Consider the following 13,342-nt stretch of genomic DNA (forward strand, 5'->3'; position numbering starts at 1 on the left):
GCAGAGATAATGAATTTTACAGAAAATAATCAGAGAAGAATGACAAAAGAGAAAGAGGCGAACCTTTATGGCGTACACCCTAGTTCGCGAATACAATTTCGCAAGAGGCAAATGTAAGACCTAAAGTACGTCATATAAGGGGGTACCTATTGCATGATCAGGGAAAGGCTACACCGCCACCGGAACCTGAGTCATGGAGATTTGGGGTCAATGAAGCCCATCCGGGAGAGGCACCTTGGATTCTCAACTTAAGCATATGACTTAGGTTGGGCGACTAAGGTAATAAGGACTCTCCCAAGGAGTGCAGAATCTGATCAAGGCGCCGAGGTACACGGTTGAGTCAAGAGTGCGGGGGTTTGAAGCGTCCTTGCCATTCTTGACAAGTCTTGGCTTATACTGCACTCGGCCTGAAGAAAACCCCACTTAGGGTGCAGTCTCGTAACCATAAGCCTATAGGTAAAAGGGATAAGAGGCTGCAAAACAACTGGTTGTTGTTAAGACTGGATGGGAGGAGCTAACCTTGTATGGTAGAAGTACGCCTCCTTGAAGGGGCAACCAGGGGGGAGATAAGGGCGGCACCCTCCATTAGGGAGCTGATAAGTGTCTTAAGACGCAAATGTCATGAGGCTTTTTATTCGCAAGGATATTAAGGCTTGTCATATTTGTGCAACAATCCTGAAGAGGCAATAATACAAAAGAAAAGATAAGACGAGATCAATGGGTTTTCGCATGAAAGTGCGAAGACGTCCTGCGATTTCGTCGCAAGACGGCAATGTCATGGGGCTTTATTTTCGCAAGAATATTTAGGCCTGTCATATTGTCGCAACATTCCTGAAGAGGCCATAATACAAAAGAAAAAGTTAAGGCAAGATCAATGGGTTTTTGCATGAAAATGCAAGGACGTCCTGCGATTTTGTCGCAATGACAAGAGGTGGCATAATAAGACCTTTAATTAGGAAGGCAAAATAAGACCACACAGGAATGAGATTTTGAAAAGAAACAAAATTCACTTCGCAAAATTGCGAAATTATACAATAAGAATTTTTTTATGAAATCTCTCATTTGGATTCAAATAACAGAGGCAAGTATGGGAATGTATGAAATTAGAAAATGTTATTTATCTCCATATGAGAGATTTACTCAAAAACTCAAGAATTAATGATTATATTGATTAACTGTATTGCAAAGAAGAATTGTTTTCATTTACGCAGGTCAAAATGAAAGAAACACAAATATACAGAAAGAAGACATAAATGTACAAGTATTACAAAGAATCAAAGAAAGAAGTAAAGACTATTTCTTGGTTAATCCTTCATTATCTTCATCAGACTTGTTTTCTTCTTCATCTGCGTCAGAATCTTCATCACCATCAGAACTTCCATCACTATCAGATACTTCATCGTCAGCTTCGCTATCAGAGATAATCAAACTGGGAGTATTATGTGGGATTTCTTCTAAAAGACAAGGATAATCAGAATGTGGGATATTATGATCATCACAAACCATTTGGATGGTTTGATTGCGAAAATGCATAGCGTCATTCTTAAAATTCGCAACGGTGATCTTGATTTAATTCTTCAATCTAGAATACTTGTCGTTGCGAGAAGAAAGATTCTTTGCGAGTTCCTCCTTTTCAACTTCAAGTTCTTCAATCTTTTTACGATATTTATTTTCAGAATCTGCGAACAAAAGACAAATAATTATTAACTTGATGAAAATTCATAAGAAGCAAAAGATTAGTAAAGAAGATCAATTAGCAACCTTCTCTGTCAGAAATCATGTCTCTAATCAAGGATATATGTTCAACTTGGAGACTAACATTTACGCCTAAATCTTTTCTAGCATCATCTAAAATTTTCGCAGCCCAGACAAATTCATCCTCACTACTTATGAGAAGACGAGAACGAATTTGATTTTCCCTTTCGCAGAGTTCAATATTCTTGCGGTTAGCTTCATCTCGCTCAAGTTGAACTTCAAGGAGAGCCTCTTGGAATTTCGCCAAAGCCTTGGCACTTGATCAGAGATACGATCCTTATCATCTATGAGACCGCTAATTTTGGTTCTTAACTCATTGGTTTTCTCTTTGGAATCAATAAGGAGACGCTTAAATCTGTTGGCTAAGCCTAAACTGGATCTATGATCAATTTCTAAGAGGCGAAATTTCGATCTAAGTTCATTTAGAGAAAGAGATGAAATTATATCATTTGAGAAGCTATTTAAGGAATTGTTAAGACGTTCAAGAAGGGTATCACTATCCAAGGCATTAGGAAATGAGCGAAGAAGGGTAGCTTCATCAGAAAGACCATAAATGTCTGCAAAAAGGATCATTTAAATAAGATAAAACAACATGATGAATGAATAAAGATAAAAGAGGTAAAGTTGATTATTAGCTTGTTGAAGACTAGAAATTTTGTTCTTATACGAGGAAGAATCAATTTCTAATTGTCTATTTTTCTCGCGAAGACCTTTAACTTTAACTTCAGCTTCCAATTCTTCATTCTCTTTGCGAAATTGAAGATTCTTCTTTTCAAGATTTTCGTGTCTTCTCTCTAGATCTGAGGCAACAGCAAAAGAAGCTTTTCCAGCCTGCGAAAAGAAATAAAAAATATTACTGTAGAAAGAGATTTTGAGTTATAACAATGAAGAAATAAAAAGATAAAAGTATACCAGACTATTGAGAGAATGCAAGAAGTCGGGAGTCACTGATCTAGAAACTCCACGAAGAGAGCTATCACCATCTAGTAAAGGGACATCACAAAGGGTAGCGAGAGCTTTGCAGGTATTTTCGAATTGTCTATCTCCCATTCCTTGTAGAGAATCAGAAAAGGGGCCAGAAAGCTTAGCCATAGAAGATTCAGGTGGAGAATCTTCAGTTGCAGCAAGATCATCGTTATCCTCATCACCCTTGTCACTTTCAGAATTTTCGTTAGGAAAAACATTTGAAGGAGAAGAATAAAAAACTTTTCTTTTCTTTGGAGGAGGACCAATTGATTTTTCCCTGCGAAGAGTACCTTTACCTTTATCACCAATCTTCGCAGCATCAACAGATTCTTCTACTTCAGCAATAATCTTCACACACAGATAGAAATAAGAAATGGAAGCATGGAATTAACAGTACTATTTAAAGTCATAAGAGAAAATTTCTTACCTCATCTGTGTATGAGCGAAGAGCTAACAGAGTACTAGATTTCCCAGTCCTATTATAACTATCCTTTAGTTTTTGGATCTGTGGAATGTCGTAAGAGTTAGCGAACAGAATAGTAAAAATCAATAAAGAAATATAAAATGAGTTAAAGGGGAGAAACATACCTCTTTCTCCTTCTCGGGCCAAGAAAATACCCAAGGTTGATATGCAGCGAGATTCGCAGGAAGAACGTTTGATCCAGCAATGTATGGTCCCTTTAGCCTTAAAGGAAAAACACACCATTTATCATCTTTGGATTGGCGAGGAGTTGTGTTTTTACCAGAATGTCATTCAATATCTTGCATAAGAATTTTGGCTTCATCAATGTTATCTTTCCTTCTTAATCGAATACCCCAGCGAGTATTCTCTTTCTTCATGGAGATAAGTTCGTAGTTTTCAAAGAAATTCGCCACTGTATACTTCTCAGCAACTATCTCTAGGTTTGCGAATTTTGGATCCCTAAGTTCTTTGGAGTAAAGAGATCCTCTACCAGCATCACGATAAGCGAACTCTAGCATCAGACGGATGCAGTCCCCACTCAGTTGGAAGATGGCTCGCGAAAATCCCGAATGAGCGAGAATTTCATAAAATAAAGGAAGATCTGGGTTATAAAAAGGAATAGGGAGACCTGCGAGAATCTGACCTAGCGAAATTATGATTGATTGATCATCACAATTTTGATTAGAGAAAATCTTGACAGAAAGAATTGATTTGGCATTCTCGTCAGGAATGGTGGAGAGTGTAAAACCTTTGTCAGCAAGATCTATTTGGACATCTTGTAAATTCTTCTCATATCTATGACCACTTGGAGCCATGTTTGAATATAGAGTATGGGAATGTGTAGAGAGTAAAAGGATTGAAGGAAGAAAAAATTACAGCAGAAGAATAACAGAGTTGCAGAGATGAGAGAATAAAAATAGAAGAGAAAGTAAAAAGAAAAGTGGAAAAGGGGGGAGAAGATTATATAAAGAAAATATTTTTACTCGAAGAAATAAACACCATTAAGACGAAGAGACGTGAGCGGTTGAAAAGTAGTGGTTACATAAGACGTGTCAAGAAATAAATGGAAGAGATAGTACGTGTGATAAATGTGGAATATGAAAAGATAAGCAGCTGCGGAATTTTTCAAATCATTCTCTACTTTGCAGAGAAGATATGAGAAGAGGCAAGATGTAGGATCAGAATCTCGCAACAATTATGTCTCAGCGAAATTATCAATGGTACAACACAGTAGCGTCGAAGAACAGTTTCAGAAGGGATAGAATAAATGACGTCATCTAAGGTCACGAGAAAGATGTGATAGTACTGCGAAGATTAGAGAGTTTGCGAGATTAACATCTGTAAAGTTGCGAGGATGTCGCAAACCATATCCGAAAATAAAGGACAGATTAGTTGTCATCCACTATGTATTTCCTTATAAATAGTCATTTGAGTTGTAAAGAAAAGAAGGAAGATCTTTTTGAGTAAGAAACAAGTATATAGGAGAGAGAAAGTTCAGAGCAGAGATCATTCTTGACTTCTTTATCTTTCTTGTAAGAACATTCAAAAATTAATCAATAAAATTAAGAATATAAACCTAAAATGAGTTGATCAACAATGAAATCGTATGAGGGGTGTAGTGTAGGATTTCCTGCAACTACACTTTCCTTTTTCCCTCATTCACCTACCACGCTTACAAAAGGACTAGTGTTGTATTGATTGTTAATAAAACGTCTGTTTCCTCGAGTTTCGCGCGCATCCTCACCCCTGGCCGGTCTGGCTCTTTCTAAAAGTGTTGGTGCAGTCGTAGCCGATCGCTTAGCAGCTTCATGAAGTTCAGAGAACGTCTGGGAGCACAGGTTTTCCAGTAAAGCACGATAGATGGGAACCATACCGTTAATGCACGACTTTACCAATTTTTATTCGGTCACGTTTGAATCGTGACAATCCAAAGCTTGAATTCTGAATCTCTTGACATAATCATTTGGATGCTCGTTGTTTCGCTGAAACATTCTTCCTAAGTCCGAGAAGGTGATTTGCTCGGATACGAAGAAATACTTTTTGTAGAAAGCGGTGACCATCTCACACCAGTTTGATATATTGTTTGGTGCGATGTTGTTGTACCAGGTGTATGCTCTTCCAGTAAGCGAATTTGAGAACTCTTTCAGGCGGAGGACGTGATTGTATTCGTGTTCTCTCAAAGATTCCAGAAAACGAGAAATGTGCTCGCAAGCGTTACCAGTACCATCATAAAGGGAAAACTAAGGAGAGGAATATCCTCTCAGTAGGGGAACTCTCTGCACATCAGGAGGATATGGAGGTTGGTGTTGGTGCAGGTCCACCGGGTTTTCCTTGCCTCGATTTTGGAGAAGTCGTTCCAGATCCTCGCGAGTGATGAAGTTGGATGGCTGGTTCCTTTCCCATGGGCGTTCAGGAGCAATACGAGCTTCTTCATCGAGATAGGTACGTCCTGCTGAAGCACTCGCCCCAGGCGTGTTGAAGGTACTCCTTGTTGGTTCCGGGGGCTGTCGTGACTCTTGTGGCAATCGCTCTGTTAATGTCTTAAGAAAATTAAGCACCTCTTTCTGAGTTGTAGCCATGTCCGTTTGAGCCTTAGCAAGAACTTCTTGCCTCTACATCAAATCATCAATGGTAATAGGGGGTTGGCCTCCTCTGATTCCTCCAGTCCCTCGTCCTGACAGGGGAGTATCAGCTGCTCTGGTGACAACCGGAGGCGTGCCACTTGAAGAAATATTGGGGTTTGCGGCTTCTCTGGCTCTGGTGATAGGAGGTGTTACGCCCGAGGGAATATCTTCTACTCCGCTGGTGTTGGTGGTAGAGGACGTAGTTCCGCGAGATACATTGATCGTATTGACAGGATGTACGGTAGCGCCACTGACAGGGACATCAGCACCGGGAGTGTTTTCAGTGTTAGTTCCATCAGAATTGGTTGCTGATCCATACCTAAGATCCACCATTTTGAATTTTGAGAAAATTGAAATGAAATTGAAAATTGATCTTGCAACCGAGAGATTAATCTCCCGCTGTGGTCGCCAGTTGTTTTGGGGTAAAAATTGATTCTGCTGTTTTTGGTAATTTGGGGTGTGTTGATGAGAAATGAGCTCAAACCCTAAACAAATGCACTGCACGGGAATGCTTTTAGGTTCGAGAAATCAATCTGTAAGACTCTGGCCTAAACCAAGAAATCGCCGTTCCAGATTCAATTCGGTCACAAGATGAAGGAGAAGGTTAATCTTAGGGAGGGAAGCAAAGAAGGTGTTTGAGATCAGAGTGTTGAATTATGAAGATGTGGTTGTTTATGAATTGTGTATCAAAAAATGTTTCCGGCTACTTGTGTTGATAACACTTTTGTTCTGTCGAAAATAGGTTGAACCTATTTATACACGTCATTTGAGCGCAACCCTGATATCGTAGGAAGTGGAGGAGGTTAAGTAGTGGAGTTGTGTAAGAGGTGGTGATTATTGCGTGGTCACACCTTCACCCACTACTCAATCATTATTAACCGTCCGTCCTTTCCTGACACGTTCTCGTAACAGGCGTGTTGCATGCCGCATGCTGTAAACCGCCAGACCAATACCCCAGTTTGTGACATGTTTGATGTCTCGAGTAGGTGGCCCAAGTCGTAGGACTTGCCGCAAAGAATAACACATGGCGCTGTTAGGTTAAATAACTAAGTTATTTATGAAGTCGATATTTATAAAATATCGCATTTATTTGATGCATGTGAAGCATCGCTTTTAAGCAAGCAGCTCAAAATAATCGATGTGTATGTTGCATCGTTGTTTTAAAGCTTGATTGAATAAGTCGCGGATTAGGCGTCTTAAAAATGTAGCATGACCGAACATCTTCGGGTGATTGTTTGAAGGCCGCATGGGCGAGCCATCACTTGGCCGATCGTTCCCCATGAAAGAGAGATGGCAGGTGATCGTCATGTTGGTTTGTTGTTTTGCTGGAAACAAATCTACATCGTCTAACTAGGCTGGCAAATTTGGAGGGACGAGATGTTTTACAGTAGTTGCATATTGCCGTTGATGCAATTCACTGGTTTGAAAACCGTGTGGCCCACCCTCTTTGTGCGTGCGTTTCGAGGCATCGAGCCTTGATTTGCATAGGTCGTACGGTCACGTGTAAAGATGGGTCGATGGTGGTTACGTTAACACCTTTGAGACCACTTGAATCTAGATATACACCGTCCATTTACGCTGGCGAATATGGATGGTTGTGATCAGTTTACGAAAGAAGTATGTTGTCGTAAACCCAATTAGGGTTTTGAAATAGCCGCGGCTTCTCCAGTTCGATCGAGTAATTCAATGCATCATCAACTTCCCATGGGTAAGTCAATCGAGTAGGAATAGTGTTGGGAAGGTGGTGAACTCGTGCGTACCTCCCTGACTTTCCAAAACGCGATCTAAGCCATCCAAACACGCTGGCTAAGTTGGATGGTCATGATCGATTTAAGACACTAATACACTTCCGCGACCCAAATTAGGGTTTTGAATTCAGCGTGCCTGCTCGAGTTTGGGTAAGCGATTGAGCACACTATAGGCCTGCCGCAGGCAAGTCGATTGACTAGGGAAATAGTGGACCCGCCGATGATCATGCTGGAACTTCTTTAATTGTTCGTAGGATGATCCAAGCCGTCCAACCAGGCTGGCGAAGTTGGACGATCACGATACTTTCTAAGACTGTTTTGAACAGTCTAGCTCGTTCAAGCTTCTTCTAATCAGCGAACCACCCTATTTAGGGTTGGCGTTTGACAACGCTGGAAGGGGTTAGACAAAGTCCGGCCGGTCGAAGTACTAGTGGGCCCGCCGGTGGTCAACGTGGTGATTACCTAGTTCTGTCAGGAGCGGTTTAGGCTTGTTAGGCCAAATCGTGCGACCGTGATTATTTTTGAGACTGATATTGACAGTCTAGATTTTCTTTAAGAATAAATATGTGTTCGATCACGCTAACTTTAATTAAAAAGTGTGTGAACACGTTGATCTCCTTGTCAGAGAGATGTAGCCTGTGTGAGTATTTTTTGTGTTGATCCCAATACTAGCACTTCGGGAGATTCATGCTACTCTGCTGAGAGTGAGCATTGATCGTCATGTCATGTCAGTATTGAGAGTTCGGTTGGGAACATAGCACGGAAAAATACCAGGCGGTTCAATACGTTAGTAACTAATGCGATAGGTTGAATTTTATAGAATATCGGGGATTGATGCACCATTCTGATAAATTTCGTAAATATGTCGAATTACTCAATACATATATAAGTAGAGAGGTTTGAACACTCATCACTTTCAAATGGCTTGTGTTCCTTTGCAGGATCGTAGCACTAAATATAAGGTTTTACGATTTTGACCCTGAACTAAAAACCACCATCAACACAAAGACCAATATCCAAGTGTCAATCAATGTAAATCAACAACCAAAGGTTGGATATTCTAATTGATTGATCTCAACGCACAACCTGTGATATTTCAATTATTTAACAAAATATAATGCAGAATAGAAATAACACAGACACTAGAAGTTTTTCTAACGAGGAAACCGCAAATGCAGAAAAACCCCGGGACCTAGTCCAGATTGAACACCACACTGTATTAAGCCGCTACAGACACTAGCCTACTAAAAAATAACTTCGGTCTGGACTGTAGTTGAACCCTAATCAATCTCACACTGATTCAAGGTACAGTTGTTCTCCTTACGTCTCTGATCCCAACAGGATACTACGCAATTGATTCCCTTAGCTGATCTCACCCACAACTAAGAGTTGCTACGACCCAAAGTCGAATACTTCAATAAACAAATCTGTATCACACAGAAAAGTCTATGATAAACCTATGAGTTTTGTTCCGTGTTTTGATAAATCAAGGTGAACAGGAACTAATTGATAACCCAGACTTATATTCCCGAAGAACAACCTAGTATTATCAATCACCTCACAATAATCTAAACCGTATGGTAGCGAAACTAGATATTGTGGAATCACAAACGATGAGACGAAGATGTTTGTTATTTCTTTTTATCTTGCCCTATCGGAGATATAATTTCAAGTCAATTATTCAATTGAACTCGCACGATAGAAAATGGCAAGATCAGATCGCTCAACTACAAGAAAGTAGTTTCGTCTGGCTTCACAATCCCAATGAAGTCTTTCAGTCGTAACCGAAAGGGTCTCGAGAAGAAACCTACGGTTAAAGGAGAATCGACTCTTGCAAAACCAGCTAGTATCACACATGAGGTGTGCGGATTAGTTTTTCCAGTTGCTAGATATCTCCTTTATATAGTTTTCAAATCAGGGTTTGCAATCCAAGTTACCTTGGTAACAAAGCATTCAATAATCACTGTTAGATGAAAAACCTGATTTAACCAAGCTAATATTTTTCAACCGTTAGATCGAAACTTAGCTTGTCACACACAAATGAATTGTATTCATTTAGGTTTGAGTAACCGTACCTAAACGTGTACACTTAGTTGGTTCACAAATATTTAACCAATGGTTAGACATTATGAGCACTTTCATATTAACCGTATTCATCTTTCTTGTAACTAATTCAAATGACTCATAAGAACTAGTTCAAGAGTTGTTCAATTGCTTAGGTCTTTATTTATAAACACAATTGAAACAAAATCGGTTTGATTCACTTGAATCAATTCATGAACAATATATCCACGGTTTGCAAAGATTGCATTCCTTATAATTTATTGTTTTAAGTTCATGAACAAACGATTTGAGAAATAACCAGCTTGGGTATGCGTACGGGTATGCGTACCTTAGCTACCGGATTTGAGTTTACAAACTCAAAAGAAATTTTTGGTTCGAAAACTTCTGCGGGTACGCGTACGGGTACGCGTACCTAAGGTGACTGGTTTACTTGTTTGCAAACTTACAAACTCAGCAGAAATTTTCGGTATGAAAACTTCTGCAGGTACGCGTATGGGTACGCGTACTCAATCTGTCTCCTTCACCAATACCGCATGCACACATATGCACGCACTTGGTTTCCGGCACATGGATTTATACACTAATGTGCAAACACACTATATATGCTTATATCCATAGTTGGTAATCTCAACTCTACATTTCAATCATTGAAACATTCTTCTATAATGTTATAACAATCGTTATTCACGACTATCGTTATCAAAGCTATTTTCAAGATTGAAACGTCTTCATGACTTGCGTCACGGGTAAAGATGTAAATGGTTAAAGCAAAAGCTCACCAACACATATTTCGAGAAAAAGATACGCGAGTAAGCTCGGCTCGAAATACCAAATGTGTATGTATGAAAGCTATCATACTTATACGACTTTGTCTCAAGAGTAGGAGATAGAATAAACTTTTGAGTGACAGATAAGTTCAAGTCTCCACATACCTTTTTGTCGGATGAAGTTCCACTTATTCCTCGAGTATTTCTTCGTCTTCGTAAGATGATCGCCATGGAGTCTGGAGCTCAACTGCACTTAAGTATCCTAGACCGAGACTTAGTCATAAGTAAACTAGAAATCAAGACATATAGTTTTGATCACTAATATTGACAAACATGCTTGATACAGCAACGCATGCGAGTTCGACGGAGCAGTGCTCTAACAATCTCCCCCTTTGTCAATTTTAGCGACAGAACTATCAATACATATGGATTACAAAATAGATAAAACTTTGAAGATTCACGTCCACATGCTTGATCTCCTTGGCGCTTCAACATTACTCGAAAACTTCGTCTTTTCCAAGTACTCCCATGATTCCAAAGATTGTAAGTTCAGCATCATAGTTGTTGAAGTTCTGTAGCCATAACTAGAGCTGGCAATCCGAGCCAAAACCCGCGGGTTGGCCCGTCCCGTCCCGTGAAAACCCGCACCCGTCCCGGATCGTAACTAAACAAGACGGGCGCGGGTTGTATAATTAGTGGCTTGTGAAGAAACGGGTTGGCCCGTCCCGTCCCGTGAAACCCGCGGGTAACCCGGCTCAGTTCACTAGGCCGCGTGTCACACAAACACAATGACACGAAAACCACTAAAAACGAAAACCCTCTTCACCAGAAAAAGAAAACAAAAACTCTCTAACCCTGCAACTCAGAAGAAATCTCTCGATCTCTAAATATCTCAAAAGATAACCCATAATCAGAAAACCCTAACTCAGAAGCAATCTCTCAATCTATTCAGCAGAAACTCAAAGGATTAATCTCTCGAACTCAATCAGATCTCACCAAGGGGTAAGAATCTCTCATACTCTCAAATCTTAAGAATAATTTCTGTTCCAGTTTTCTGTTTTAGGGATTGTATAATTTTGAGTTTTTTTTTTCCTCTCAGAAATGTTTAGAACTTTAGATCTTAACATGCAACTTAAGTTTTGTTGCTTATATGATGAAATTTATATTGGGTCCTGTTTAATTTTGGGGATTTTTGATTTTAGATCTTTAATTTTGGTCTTTGATTTTCATGATGATTTTCATCATAATTTTGGTCTTTTTGATGATTTTGTCTCTGTAGCTCATTTATGCAAATCAACTCATTTGTTAACATGCTTTGATTGATGATAAGTACGCACAAATCAACTGAATTTTATTTCTTTGGTTGATGATAAGTATTTGAAATGATTTCTATTCATCTCATTTGTCTATATCCGAAATCCATGTTTAAATTGCATATGCATACACACAGAGAGATGTCAGTATTTCTTATGTGGATTTGAATTTTTAAAAATCCTGCAGATAATTTGAAATGCACATGAACTGTTTGATACTATTTCTGGTGGAAATAATGTTCCTGGACTAGTTTAGAGGAGTCCCGTCTCATTTCTAATTTCGTCCAGTTTTCTGTTTTGTGGCATAAATTAAGCCTTGTATGGTTTTACCCTCTCATAGTGTATGCATGACATATCTCCTATTTTACATGATCGTTTGTTGTTATGTGTATTTATGATTGATTTTGACTTTCATAGTCAGAATTAGATAAACTACTTCTGCATATTGTGTATAAGTAGGATACTGCAAACCAGTAAGAGTGTCAATCGACGTACAGAGAACTGAAACCATGAAATATGTCTTGTCATTAATTATAATGTCTGCAAAAGAGAGCCAGACCCAAAGAGTAGTGACTGAGATGCTATATGGGTTTGAAGATTTCCTTTTTATTATTCACATGCTTTATTTAGTATTTGAAATAATAATAATATGCACAAGAGTTCATGTTCTGGATATGAAATGATGGTTTTGTGTTAGCTTTTGAGCCACATTGATAATTGAATTCTGTTTTTGCAAGGCATAACTGCAATAATGAAGACTAGCAAGGAAGCAGTAAAGAAGAAGCCGGTCAAGCAGTTGGAAATAAAGGTTAAGACTTGTCATCTCAATTGCAGTGTAAACAAATTTCCGTATAGCTTCTCATTTTAACTAAGCTATGGTTGTTGCAGATGAAAAACAAAGAGAAGACTGATGAAGCATCCCTGATAAATAACAAGTCCAAAACTGATAATGCTGAAGCAGCTGAACCATCTTCTAATATAATTGCAAAGTAGTTTAGTTTTGCAATTTTGAGTTTTTGAATCGAAATCAAATGAATTAGATGAAATGATGAATGTTAAATTAAGTACTTAGGTTGGGAATGAGCTTTAGATGGCCTGAATGTGGCCGGAAATAACCCAGAATCGATTTCTGGCGAGTTGACTCAACAAAAACCAGCTAACCCGTGAGCTCCCGTGAACCCGCAAGCTTTACCCGGGACGGGCGCGGGTTGGAGAAATGACCACCCGTGAAGAATTTCAACCCGCAAGCTTAGGCTTGTATTAACCCGTAACCCGCGGGTTGGTCACAAGCCAGCCCCGGCCCGCCCGTTTGACAGCTCTAGCCATAACAATGAGAAAACAAAAGCTCTCGATCATTGTTATACAGTGTCATAGTATTATTACACAGCATCAAAGTTCTCATACCACAACTTCGACAACAATACTATGGTGATATGTATCACTCCCCCTTAATCAATACTTCGTCTCAACACAAAACCACTCCCCCTTACATAATTATCCGAAAATCATATGTATTTGTAGTGTGAAATACATATTAACTCTCCCCCTTTTTGTCAATAAAATTGGCAAAGGTACGAAAACGGGATCCTAATGAGAATTTTCATGGAGACACTTCAAGACCAAAGAAAAGTACATATAAACT

General features: G+C 39.3%; 1 long non-coding RNA gene across 1 annotated transcript; it reads left to right on the forward strand.

The window, feature by feature from the left end:
* The first annotated feature begins 11,289 nt into the window (after positions 1-11,289).
* Positions 11,290-12,780, forward strand: LOC113277606. The gene is made up of 3 exons (XR_003325015.1): positions 11,290-11,389; positions 12,438-12,508; positions 12,589-12,780. It is a non-coding gene; the product is annotated as an uncharacterized LOC113277606 (long non-coding RNA).
* Positions 12,781-13,342: the final 562 nt, after the last annotated feature.

This window comes from Papaver somniferum, chromosome 5 (assembly GCF_003573695.1).
Source record: "Papaver somniferum cultivar HN1 chromosome 5, ASM357369v1, whole genome shotgun sequence".
NCBI classification, from domain to species: domain Eukaryota; kingdom Viridiplantae; phylum Streptophyta; class Magnoliopsida; order Ranunculales; family Papaveraceae; genus Papaver; species Papaver somniferum.